The sequence below is a fragment of the Rhinopithecus bieti genome, unplaced genomic scaffold (assembly GCF_001698545.2).
Source record: "Rhinopithecus bieti isolate Rb0 unplaced genomic scaffold, ASM169854v2 scaffold_18921, whole genome shotgun sequence".
Lineage (NCBI taxonomy): Eukaryota > Metazoa > Chordata > Mammalia > Primates > Cercopithecidae > Rhinopithecus > Rhinopithecus bieti.
In genome coordinates this window covers 1711009-1725204 of record NW_016810178.1, presented here as the reverse complement: position 1 = coordinate 1725204, position 14196 = coordinate 1711009, and the positions used below count along the sequence as shown (strand labels likewise).

The 14196-nt window shown below is 35.1% G+C and overlaps 1 long non-coding RNA gene across 1 annotated transcript; it reads right to left on the bottom strand.

The window, feature by feature from the left end:
- Window positions 1-8246: 8246 nt before the first annotated feature.
- LOC108541828 (uncharacterized) lies at window positions 8247-12540 on the bottom strand. Its single transcript, XR_001889077.1, has 5 exons — window positions 12436-12540; window positions 11271-11398; window positions 9049-9117; window positions 8807-8968; window positions 8247-8303 (listed from the first exon to the last, which is right to left on the bottom strand). It is a non-coding gene; the product is annotated as an uncharacterized LOC108541828 (long non-coding RNA).
- Window positions 12541-14196: the final 1656 nt, after the last annotated feature.

Below are 14196 nucleotides of genomic sequence, written 5' to 3'. Positions count from 1 at the left end.
ATATAAAGGGAAATGAATTTTTTATTTCTTTAGAAAGTCCACAGTCTCAAGGGGACAGATGTGGCAATTTCCAAAGGGAAACATGAAAGATATCTGATTACATCTTGCTAGGTACAAGGTGAATAACAACTGACATGTGAGATTACAAACGTCAGTCTATCAAGTATTTGCTTGTTTCTCAATTTTAGGAAATGTTTAGATAGTGTTACAAGGCAAGGAATGTACATCTGGTGATAGTATATCCCTACCCTTAATTATGCCACAAGAAATGTACTAGATGTGGGTGCTTACTACTAACTTCACGAGTAAGTACCATATGTACTTGCTTTTGAAATGTACTTACTTTTAATATGGAAGAAATAGGTACTACAGTGATGTGCTAGCTTTAGTGTAGGAGTTGGTAGGGGGCAGGAGATTAATGGTGTGGAATAAAAATGTGAATATGAGAAAAACAATGATCAACAGCGCAAGATTACCAGTTGCCTTAAATACCAAACTGGTCGTGAACAAATGTCCTTTATAAAAGCTCTTTGAAAGATCAAGGAGTGTGAAAATCTCAAGCATGAATTTTAAAAAGAATGACAAAATACTTGTGAATAAAACATTATTTCTGAGGTAGGCTAAAATATAGTTCCTTACACGGTAAATATTTTATAAGAGGGGCACTCAAGTGTTTATGTAATCAGAAATATAATACATATGAATTATGTATAATATTTTTAAATGTGTTTTTTGTGGTTTAATGATTTTTCTTTATTTCATTATAGATCCAGGGAGTACATTTGCAGAATTGTTGCATGGGTATATTGCATGATGCTAAAGTTTGGCCTTCTAATGATTCTGTCACCCAAGTAGTGAACGTAACTCCCAATAGGGGTTGGGCGCGGTGGCTCATGCCTGTAATCCCAACACTTTGGGAGGCCGGGGTGGGCAGATCACAAGGTCAGGAGATCGAGACCATTCTGGCTAACACAGTGAAACCCTGTCTCTACTAAAATACAAAACTTAGCTGGGTGTGGTGGTGGGTGCCTGTAGTCCCAGCTACTCAGGAGGCTGAGGCAGGAGAATGGCATGAATCTGGGAGGCAGAGCTTGCAGTGAGCCGAGATCGCGCAACTGCATTCCAGCCTGGGTGGCAGAGCGAGACTCTGTCTCTAAAAACAAACAAACAAACAAACAAACCCAGTTGGTAGTTTTCTAACCTTTTCCTTGCCTCCCATGTGTATTCAGTGTTTATTTCTCATCTATAGGTGAGAACATATGGCATTTGGTTTTCTGCTTCTGCATTAATTCACTTAGGATAATGGTCTCCAGCTGCATCCATGTTGCTGAAAAGGAAATGATTTTGTTATTTTGTATGGCTGTGTAGTATTCCATGGTGTATCTACACATTTTCTTTCTCCAATCCACTGTTGATGGACTCCTGGGTTGATTCCATGTCTTTTGCTATTGTGAATAGTGCTGTGCTAAACATATGAATGCAGGTGTCTCTTTGGGAGAATAATTTGTTTTCTTTTGAGTAATAAATTCCCAGTAATGAGACTGCAGGCTGAAATGGTAATTTGATTTTTAGTTCTTTGAGAAATCTTCAAACTCTTTTCCACAGTGGCCAAACACATTTACATTCCCAGCAACAATGCGTAGATGTCCCCTTTTCTCTGTGACTTCATCAACATCTGTTCTTTTTTAAATTTTTTATAGCCAATCTGACTTGTATGAGATGGTTTTTCATTGTGGTTTTGACTTGCACCTCTCTGAAGATTAGTGATGTTTATTAGCTGCTTATAGGTCTTTTAACAAGCGTCTGTTGATATGCTTTGTACACTTAAAGTTTTAAAAAAATTTTTTTAATGGTTGATTCGCTTAAGTTCCTTAAAGATTCTGGATATTAACCCTTTGTCAGATACTTGGTTTGCAAATATTTTCTCCCATTCTTTAGGTTGTCTGTTTACTCTGTTGAGAATTTCTTTTGCTGTATGTAAGTGCTTTAGTTTAATTAGGTCGTATTTGTCAATTTTGTTTTTGTTGCATTTGCTTTTGAGGACTTAATCATAAATTCTTTGACTAGGTAAATGTCTAGAAGAGCATTTGCTAGGTTTTCTTCCAGGATTTTTATAGTACGAAGTCTTACATTTAATCTTTTAAGCCATTTTGATTAATTTTTATATATAGTGAATTTTGCGAAGACAGGAACAAGGACTGAGTAGAGGGTATCTCCTTGTGCTGAAACATCCTGTTTATAGGAGAAAAACTAACCTGGATATGTTCTAGGATCTATGTGTTTCCTTAAAGTCTTAGTTTGATTCATCACATTTAGCATGAGTGACTCCATTTGGGTTTAATTTTGTCTGTTGGGGCACAGGGAATAAGCTCAGTCCAAAACAATGGCCTCCTATAATTCTGTTAAAAAAAAAAAAAAAAAATCCCCTTTTGGTTAGGTTCTCACTTAGGTGACAGTGTGACCAAAACTTAGGGCCTTAAAGCCATTCCCAGTTACCATCACTTTGGGTTTCTGACCTCAGCATGTCATTCATAGGTTACAGGGTCTTCACGGTCATACATTTCTTTCAGCTCTTGTTATTCCAGTGGAAGAGAGAACATTTGAAATTCTAGAGATAGCTGTATGCAAACATTTTAAACCTTTGAAAGAATATAGCACACGAGGAAGACTATTTTTATGACTATCAGGTGGATAATACAAAGAGTTTGGAGTATGCTTCTTACCCAGGGTCCCCATAAACTGAGCAATCTAAAATCAAATAGATCAAAGAATGGGCTAGATAAGGAGTCTATTCATTTTAATATGCAGTCTCTTTGTTAATCCCCTACAACTGAATGTCTATAATACCTAATGTTTTCTCCATAGGCCATAAGTGCCAGCAGCTCAACAGATACTTCTCTGTTCAGCCAGTTCTATTATTTAACATAACTTTCACAAGATAATTTAAAGTCTGTTGTGTAACCATAGCCTTTACAGTAGAATCTTCTATAGAGCTTATCATGACAGATACATTTCTAATTATTGCCCCTTTTATTACAAACCATGGAAAAAGGACCTAACAAATGAGACTTTTCTAGAAGAGTGAAGGCCTGGCAATGTTCTCTTTAACCTATGATGTGCGTTAAAAGGAGTGAATTGATGTTCTGTTTTTGACTGATTATGAGGCAACATAAGTACCATTAAAGTTTCTCACTTACATTGGGCTTTCATTTCTTATCTATTAAAGTAAAAGTTTATCCATGTATAAGTCTGGGTGCAAAATCATTCACAAATAAAATTATACCCCATAAGCACACATAACAGACCCCCTTTTCATTTCTGTTGTTCATAGAGTCATAAACAAGGAAATATCCTAAGATAAGAGTCTCATCATAGTAGAGAACTCTTGATTCATGATCTTGGGAAAAGCTGTTCACATCAAGGATGCCATCTTCTTCTGGGGAGAAACTTCCCTGGTTAGCTTTACCTTAAGGTTTCCAATGGGTGTACTGTTCCAAAATTGTAGAGGGATCCATCTTGGTTGTGAGATTGTGATCCCGAAGTTCAAGGTCCCAAGGTTTTGCTGTAGTGTGGATGGCAAGGACTGTCTTTCTCTGATGTTCTCAGAAGACCCAATCTTCAGGTTCTAAATTATGAAAGCATTGATTTTCCCAGTCAGTGAACCATAAAAAGCTTTCTTGATGTGGTGAAAATACACTGTAGCATAATAATCTACTGTTATAACATTAGCCCTTTTGCATGGGAAAGCTTTTATACAACCAGAAAACAAGCAATGAAAATGATAATTGAATGAAATTCCTTTATAAATGTTTAAATGGCCCATCAAGTAGCCAAATGTACCTGAAGCTTTGATTATTCTCCTAGGAATATGGGTTTGACAAACCAAACATGGGTTATAAACTATTCTAGTAATTTATAAGACACCAAACCGATACATTTAATTCAGATCATTTTATCTTTTCCATGATGAGTCATGGAATGCAGAACTTTTAGTAACAAAAGCTTTAAGGACTCCGGAAGGACAAGGTGGTCATTCTAGTTTTCCAAGAGTCCATGCTTAATTAACATTAGAGATATCCTCTTAAATACCAGTTTAATTCTCCAAATTAAGTGCATCGCTTCAATAACTGATGGGTTTGCATAGGTAATTTGACTTAGAACATGGAATTAATTCAATCTGTATATATAAACAATTTTGGTACTGGCTGATTTAGCATGGAAATCTGGCAAAGTATTTCCTTTATATTCAATTAACTTTTTTTCTACTTGGGTTAGCAGTTTTATAACTCCATCAGTTTTTTTTTTTATTAAAGTTCCAGGAATTCTTATCCAGTCCAATTCTTGGGGAATTGGGGGATTCATGGAGAATTCTTACCCATGATATGATTTTTAACGTTATTAGAAGCCTGTATTCAAGAGTGCTTTTCAGGGTCCTTTCCATACTTTCATGAACCTCCTCAAAGACACCATATTCTAGGATTTTGTGTACTTGTGAAGTTTCCCAAAACTGCATCAACATGAAGCAATTAACCGTGGAAATGACTTTAAATAGTTATAGTTAAAAACATAATTGACAAGGCGATTTGGTTATTTCTGTGGTCTACAATAACTTAACATAATAACCATAATTTTGATTGATAGCATATACTCAGGCATATCAGAATTTTAGAAATTCTATACAATTTTGGAACATATTGATGACATATACTAAAATATAACCTGAGGAAGCTTAAATATCAATCTTTTTTCTTTCTTTCTTTCTTTCTTTTTTTTTTTTTTTTTTTTTTAAAATGTTTTCCATTTAACAAAAAATGTCAAATAATCCTGTTTACCTCTCTGTTAGATGCTTTGGGGCCCTCTATAGCATTGCAAAATTAGAGGTCAGAAAAGACAGTTTTAAAGCTGAAATTTGATTTTGGGAATACTGTCAAATATGTTAAAGGTTTAAACACTTGATATTATGAAATAGAATTCCAGGTTACCATAAGTCATTCATTTAGCTAAAATAATGACTCAAAAGTTTTAAAAAGGCAAAACCTTTTACTGATCAACAGATGGAACACTTAGATTTCTGAACAATCTGTCTTTTGGCGTTTCCTTCTTTTATTAGTAGTTTATTCAAAAAGCAAACAAAATATTTCATTATCTTTTAATATTACATGAAAATCTTGTTCAACAGAGAAAGACAAATTTCACCCTTGCATTAGTGTGCTATTAATGTCAATCACAATTTTTATTAAAACATTACAGACAAATCCAATTTTAATCAGTTTGATGATAAGGTGAGATTTTCATAAACATTTTATAATGCTTTACCATTTTTGTGAAAGAGCATATTAGTGCTCTAAAAAAAACCTCCTGTGATTTTATTCCATGCTCAATTTACGGAAAACTTAATATCTTTTAACCTTAGCCAATGTCCACATAGAACTTCTTTATATAAGATTAATTTTTTAAAAAGCTTCCATAACTTGTTTAAACCTTTAGCTTTATATTATTCAATTTAAAACAATCCTGTCAACCTTTTTAAACAATCCCTCTAGACTAGACTGGGGAAAATTTACATTTGCATGCCTTCTTATAATCATTTACTAACACATTTTACTTTTCTTACACACCTTGCATGTAAAACAGCTTTTTATTTCAGTAATCTTCATTACGTGTGATAATGGTAGCTCTTAGCAATTTTAATTTTGATGAAAATCTGGTAAATTATTTTAATTACATACCAAGTGGAGTTAAGGTTTGGCTCTTTCCAGCATAGCTAGGGGCATGGCTAACTTCACATGTCCCCAGGCCTTACCAAGCTGTAAAGCAGGCAAGTTGAACAATTTTCAAAAACCAAAGAAGCAGTCTATGACCTTAAAGCATTTAGCAAGCCTAATATCTGACCTGCCTGAGTTAGACCGAATGTCTTTATTTTACCAATAATCTTAAAGCCGTTTATATTTCCCAAAGATTGCTAAGGTTACATAAAATAAAATAAGTTATAGTTTTATTTTCTTTTAAAATACTTGATTTGAGCACTTATTTTCTCCTTAAGCCAGTTAGAGTTCTTTTTTGTATAAACATCACACACACAACACATATATAACTACTCAGACAGACAGAAGATCCAGTAGTGGTAGCATGCTTCCTTTGCAGTTTCTGAATTGGATTACTGGTCTCAAGGGAGAGCCCTTCAAGAAGCAGGTCTAGAAAAACATGCAGTTTCTATGGCCTAATAAGTAGGCACAGCTGGAAGACCAAAAACAGTTCCCCAAAATTAAGGGTCCCATTTTATACCAGATCTTAGATCCCAAAAAGGAGGAAAATGCTACGGCAGAAGATAGTACAATGTTTTTACTGTGCATTTTACTGCATGGCAACCCTAAATCAATTAGCCCATTTTGCAATTAGCCCATCCTTCATCGGAGCCTTATTTCTTAGTGGGGGATAGGGATGTTGACATTGTCATACCTTCCAGTTGGTCAAGACCATGCTTGTCTTATTCAAATGTGCCAAGAGTCTCCTATCACCCCATAACTGCCATTAACCATTGCTAAAATTATATTTGGTCTTACATTTTCAGTGTGTTCTATCCACCTCCCATTCCTGGGATTTCATGAGGAAAACAGAGATTTTTCCCAAAACGAGTTCTGTGCTGCCTCCTCTGTTTTTCCCAAGGAGTCCCATGCTGTCAGAACTTGAATATCTGTTTTAATTAAGCTGATTTTTTTTTTTTTTTTGAGAAGGAGTCTCACTCTGTTGCCTAAGTTGGAGTGCGATAGTGTGATCTAGGCTCACTGCAACCTCCATCCCCCGCGTTCAAGAGATTCTCTTGCCTCTGCCTCCTGAGTAACTGGGATTACAGGTTCCTGCCTCCGTGCCTGGCTAATTTTTGTATTTTTAGTAGAGATAGTGTTTCACCATCTTGGCCAGCCTGGTCTTGAACTTCTGACCTCGTGATCCACCCGCCTTGGCCTCCCAAAGTGCTGGGATTACAGGTGTGAGCCACCGCCCCCAGCCCCAATTAAGTTGACTTTTAGCCATAGTATTATTTTTAAAATTCTTTTCAAATTTCTTAGTACCTGACTTTAGCCATGCCAAACTGCCAATATTTCTGGCTTTTGAACTTTACCAAAGATAACCTCCCAAGTGCTCAGAGAAAGGAAAATTCAAGATGGTTTGTGGAAGGGTAGAGAATCAACAAATGGTAAAAGTCAAGAAAATCAACACATGATAAAGGTCATGTACATAGTAAACCAGAAAGGACTCATTACCTAAGCCAGAAATTGAACCCAGGCCACCACTGTGAAAGAACAGAGCCTTAGTTACTGAGCTTCAGCCCTGGGTAGTCTCAATTGTCCTTTCCAGAAGGAGTCTAGAGTAGTTAATTTGAGCTTGCAAAGGCTTTTAACTACTCAATATAATTTTTAGAGCTAATCATGACATAAGCCCCCAAATTTTTCTTCCTTATAAGGCAGAGACCAAGAGAAAGTACGACCACATGGTTACAAGATCAAGCTTTCAAGGACATAAAACAAGATGGAGACCTCATCAAGTTTTTGCTTGTTCGTTCAGGAAACTATAGCTAAGTTTGTTACTGACCAGCTTGCTGGGCCATCTTGAGCAGTGATTTTATGGGGTTCTAAGCCTGTGTTCCATCCTAAGGTACCCCTCTTCATGACAGAATGACATAGACAGATTCATAGCACAAAATACATCAGATTTGTTATAGTTTAAGATTAGCCTCAGAATTCCTTTTCACATTAATCAAAACTTTACAAAGGAGATAAACAGTAATTTTTACCATTCATTCAACCAATTTGCACAGACAGTGAGGGGCCAGAAGTCTGACTGCAAAGAAATTCTTACCTTTTTGCTGGCATGTCAGGTTTCTGGGTTCCCCTTCCCTGAGTGGCCCTAGCAACACTGCTCCCCACATTATATCTCCAGGGACCAAACTGCATCACAAAGGAAAATCTTGGAACCACAGGCAAAATCCTTTCATTTTTGCAAGATTCTGCCCAAGGGGTTGCATGGGGTAACAAAATTAACTTTTTCCATTCTGGCCAGAGCAAAATAGCTGTGACAAACATTATCTACTCTGCTCAGCACTCAATATCAAACTGGCAAGTCTCAAACATGTCCCAGGTGGACCCTATCATCATTCATGCATTTTTAACCAAGAGGGACTTCACTGAGGAGAAGATCCATAATCCAATCCCATCCTTTACTCAGGTAAAATGTCCCCCTTTACTTACCAAAGTCAGACATTTGGTGCTGCAGTGTGTTTCCTTTGGATGAGGATGGTAATTAAGCTGAAAGGTTAGCAGATTTAATTTTTAATCAATTAGTCACTTAAGCTTATTATTTGGCTTTCATAAAATCTTTAAATAAAACATTACAATCTTTTGGAAGCTTCTGCACGTCAATAAGCATCTCTAGATTAGACTAATTTGGGATCCCTCATTTTTTGTTTTTTTTTTTAATGCACTTCAGTCCCTTGTTGTTCATTTGAAACGTTCCACTGTAAGTTGTCTTTAGTATGACTTCACCATTTCTCTAAGACTTTGCTGACTTCTGGGCCTAATGGGTAAACCAGAAGGAACTCAGTTTTTCAGAAATTAAGGATCCCATTTTTACCTAAAATATTGGCTTTACTCTGAGGTTCCCTTGATTAACTTCGTCAATGACTTTGTTCTACCTAAGTATGCAAGAAAAACGCAACAGAGGAATAGAACACAAAAATCCTTGAAAATTCCCCAAAGCCAAAGTTTACAACCCTTGCCACATAACCGTTTGTGACCAGTTTCTTTCTTACCCAATGAGATGTAGGAGGCCTCGAACTGGATCCAAATCAGTTAATGATTGGATCCAATCCAATCTTGGGCCCAGTCCAGTTTCTGTTGCGACTTCCAAGTCCAGTTTGGATCAAAAATTTGCTCAAAGAAACTCAGAGCTCAAAACACACATCCATGGGTCTCTGAAATGGGAGAGAGAATTTACCCAGAATTCCCAGGCACTCTGAGAGATCAAGGAACACAAATGGGTCCTTGCAGGTACCTTGCTTGTTCTCTCAGTGCTCCTGGAGGTCGTTAGAAGCTCTACTTCAGACCCTGCTTCTGACACCATCTGTTTAAAGAAAAACTTCAGATGAATTAAGTTTTAAGGAGTTTAATTGAGCAATGAATGTTTCACGAATTGGGCAGCCCCCAGAATCAGAGCAGATTCAAAGAAACTCCCTACATACATACTTTTTGTTAATGATATTTTATATTTTCTCTACTTTAAGAGGTAGTTGTATAATTAGTAAAATTGAATATGAGCTAATATGTATTTCATTTCAACAATGATACAGAATTGAGACAAGCTTGTTATTATGTGTTACCATGAAAAGTTGTGACCATCAGTATATGATGCAGAAAGATTTAGATCCTCCTTTTCCTCTTCTTTTCTTTTCTTTCTTTCTTTTTTTTTTTTGCAGTAAAATTTAGAAAGCACTCATCCAATAATTATTGTTGCCAAAACTGCTCTAAATTTAAATGTTGGTCCATCAAATATTTATGTAACTGTGTCTGTTTTCTCTGTTTTTCCCTGCCAACATTGTCATTCTAGCTTTTTTTTTTTATATGTTGCAAATAAAGTAGGTCCATTACAGGTGGATGGAACATCCAATTGGGGCTGGAAGCACCGTGACCTGTACTCTTATTTTTCTGCTGTTTATTTGTGGATTTCTTTACCAACTTTGTAATTTTGAGGTTATATAAACTGGAAGTGAGCACCTATTATGCACTGTGACTCTTTTAATCAATGTTCAATCTATATCCAAATGATATTGAGTCAGTATCATACAGCTTATAGTATATGTGCACTATACAATACAGTCCCTAAGTTTCTGTAGCTGTCATTCTGTGTACAGCGTGTGTGTGTGTGTGTGTGTGTGTGTGTGTGTGTGTGTGTACGTATATGTTTGCTATTTGTCTCTTCTGCAAGAATATACAATCCACTGGGCAGGAAATTTGTCGGCTTTTATTCCTTGTTATGTGTGTGGTACATAGAACACTGACACTGAGTAGATGACCAACAAATACTTGTTGAATAAATTGTGTTGTTTCAATGTTTTAAATACTTTGGAAAAAAGTATAATAAGCACCACAGCTAAGGTTGGGCAATTCAACATGATATGCTGAAGGCAAAATGTTAGTGAGAACCATTTTGTTTAAAACAGAATTGACCTTAAAATTGCTTGATGTTTGAAATTATAATTTTAAGTATAGTACAACAATAATAACTCTAAGATATTAAATGATAGCACACTTTTGGCCAGAAATTATTTTTACTAGATCATTTAAGTAAAGTTTATGAAATTTGTAGGCATGAAATATGTTCACTGTGCTATCTTCTTCCCTTAAAGTCCTGAAGCATGAGGCAACACTGAACATGTGGAAGAAAATGACTGGGAAAAAAGTAGGTAATATGATATTCTGCCCTTCTTACCTCACCTCACCTTTCACCTCAACTCTGTAGTTGTTGTCTATTCTTATGAATTACCTGGGGCACAAATGTTGATTTCCCTTAGCTTCATTCAAACTATAGGCTTAACAAAATTAAAATAACACTGGCTGTGGTTGTGTTGGCCTCTCTCTCTCTGTCTCTCTCTCTCGTTTAGTAAAAAACTTATTCTTTGCCAGGAATAAGGGAGTTGAGGCAGAATAATTGTCAACATAATCGAAATTAAAGCCACAGGTCTGTTTTCTAAGACCCAATGTGCAAATGTGATTTTCTAATAATATGTATTCACTACGAAGGAATTAAGTTGGTTTTATATTTTTTAATTTTTTGATAATGATTTTATTTTAAGAACTGTTTAGGTAAGTTCTTAATGGCTTTATTCCGTGTCACATATACCAGAACCAAGCATAAGGAAACAGTACCACTTTTAACACACTGATAAAATTAAAATATTTTCACACTCATATATAGAATATTACAAAAGTAAAATAAACAAATGTGAGGTAATATCTTCTTGCTCATGAGAAGTTTTGATATTAAGACTTATTGACATTACCTAAACAATGATAAACAACTTATCCTGCTTCTGAGCCCATCAAAATGACCACAGATGACAGTCAGAATACAAAGCTGCGGACACTACTTAAGAAAACCAGTCAATAGTATGAAACCATACAGAACAGTTTCTCACAAATAGATACTATGTTGGAAAATTTAGTTTTAACATATGTTTTAATCTTTAAAATGAGATGGTAAGGAATCTTAGCAAGTACCAGGAGGAATGCAGCCACTGTGTTGACATCTTCCTTGGAGAAAAGCCTTGGAGACTGATTTTTCCTCACCTGCTTTCTGCAGAGAAGCCATATGTGGAGGCTCACACCTCTCGGTGAGTTTATTTAGCCTAACAAATTAATTCAGGGACAATCACTTCAAGTAATAAGGTATAGCTGAAAAACATAGAAGACAAGCACTGATTTCTTCCATTCTGAGCTATGAAGTTGATTCTAGGCGGGTTCAAACTCAGAAGACCTTTCACCATGAGGCAATTTCAGTGATCTATAGTTCCCCCCCAATAAAATGAAGCACCAGGTAGGCCACGTCCTGGCTTACTCTACTGAGACTTCCTGTATCCCTGATGATTCAATAAGAAAGACAATATCAAATCAAGTATCTGTGGTGCAGCAAGGATTTTCTTATAGGGTAAGATATTGAAATGTGTACCTTCATTTTCAATTATTAAAAGTTAAATTGTAAACAGTACTGAGCAAGTCAAGGTCACAGCTATATGAGAAAAACACAGAGGCATAAAGAGATAGTTGGTGTAGGTGGGGGATTAATATTAAAAAAGAAATCTCTAGTTAGAAGACACATATTCAGACAGACAATGTAGCCGTGAATCCAAAAAAGGAAACAGAAAAAGAACTTTCAGAGAAAGAGTAAAGGCTATTAAAGTTAAGAAATGTATGTGGTTGTCAAAATAAAATTTAATACAAATTTTTGAAGACAAAGTTAATAAATATTATTGTGCATATTTAAAAAGATCAAGAGTCAAAGAACATGGGAAAAATAACTTATAGAAATAAATCCAAATGCCCATGGCTCTATTTATAATGAGATACAAAATGTGAAATTCTACCATTTCTTTCTCAACTACCTTTTCCCTATTCGTGCCACTTCTTGTCTGCTCTTTCATATTTGTTTTCTTAATGGATTGCCTATTTTAGGCTGGTGTTTACATAGTTCTATCATACAAAACTGGGGATGATCTTTTGGACTCATATTATTTTCACATTGCTCCTAGTTGACCCATTGCAACACATCCCTGTTGTGCATATAATAGAGTCTGTCAAATCTTTCTATCTTAATTATTGTAATTCATGCTCAGTTCATTTTCCCCTGATTTACTTTCAGTTCTTCAAACACCAAGTCATTTTCTACCTTGTTGCCTTGGTATAAGATGCACATTATGTATGTGTCTCTTCATACAACTGGTTCTTTTTCACCTTTCGTTTCCTCCTCAGAAATAGCTTCCCCAAATTTCAGTATAAGTAGATGCTATTTTGCTGTTTTGTTTCACAGTGTTCTTTCATTTTTGCTGGAAATAAAAATGATAGCATCAAACTGGAAAATTCTTTAGTAGTTTCATATAATATTAAAATATGCTTAACTAGTGAGTTGGTAATTTCACTCAATAGATGAATATTTACCCAAGAGATGATAACATGCTTTCACATGAAAATATATGCATAGCACTATTCATTCTAGACAAAAATAATAAACAATGTAAATTCCCATTAACTGGAGAGTATATTAAAAATTTTGACATATTCACACAATGGTATACTAATGGACAGTAAAAATTTTGACCTATTAATTCATGCGATGACATGTACAAATCTCGAAAATACAGTGCTTCGTTTGACACAATGAAAGAGTGTTTATTCGATGAATCTCTATATGAAATTCAAGAAAAGGAAAATCTAAGTTATGGTGACAGACATCAGAATAGCAGTTTTTATGGGGGTGGTTTTGCTGGGGTAATGGCTTCTGTTTGTATTGATAAAGTTACTTGGGCTTAGCAAGGTTTTTAACCACAGCACCAACCACAGATATATTGTCAACATTTTCCTGGCCTTTTTTTTTCTTTTTTTTTTTTTTTTTTTTTTTTTTCATTGCTATATAGTTTCTGTTTGATATCTATGAAATACAAAATATATTTCTAATTAATATATGATAGGACTGGATGTTGGCACTTCAGATTTATAACTATCAATTTTGTGATTTTTCCCAACTTTGCTCTACTTATTTTATAGTAGAATTCATATTAGTTCTCCTTGTCAATATATTGTTTGGATTGTGCATATTTTTGAAACATCTATAAATGGTATAATACTGTGTTTTCACTGATGTATTTAACTTGGAATGGTTAGAATAAGTGTGATGCACTTATACGTCATGCAATGTTCCAAGTTCATGGTGTTGGATTTTCTTCTTTCAAAGGCCTGCTGGCTCCAGTGATTCCAGATTCTAGTTATATATTTCCCCCTTCATGCGTCCACATGCATGTATGTGTTTGAACAAAGCAGTTTCCTTCTGAAAGAGAAAACTGACGCTGTTTCATGTACACACTTGGGTTATAGAGATTTAATCAGGATATCAGACTGGCATTTTAGAATAATCATGCCTAGATTTTTCACACACTTTCTGATTGAAGATCGTATATTTCTTGATTTAAGTCACTCTTCTTATGGTTCTATTTTAGTTTTGACTTCTTTTTGTATTTTGAAGTGAAATAAATTTTCTTAAATGAGGCTCAAAAGCAAACGCTCTGCCTTCTCTAGAGTGTATTCACTGACCTTAATTTACTAATCTTACTCAATCCTTATATATATCTCTGTACAATCACATTAAAAACCAACCCCCATATGAGAGAGAGTGTGTGTGTGTGTGTGTGTAATATGTGTATATGATATTTAAGATACAAATATTCTTTTTGGTGTATAATACTCAGCGAATTGTCTTATTTTTATGGCATGTATTATATTTTAACATCCTTATATCTATAAGAAGATATTTAATTATGTACATCTGGTGTATGTGTATATATTTACTCATACTTAGCATCCATGTTTCTCCATTTCCATAGTTTAAACTGGAGGCGATTTTTTCATGACTTTAAGTTTCATTCTAGCAAACATT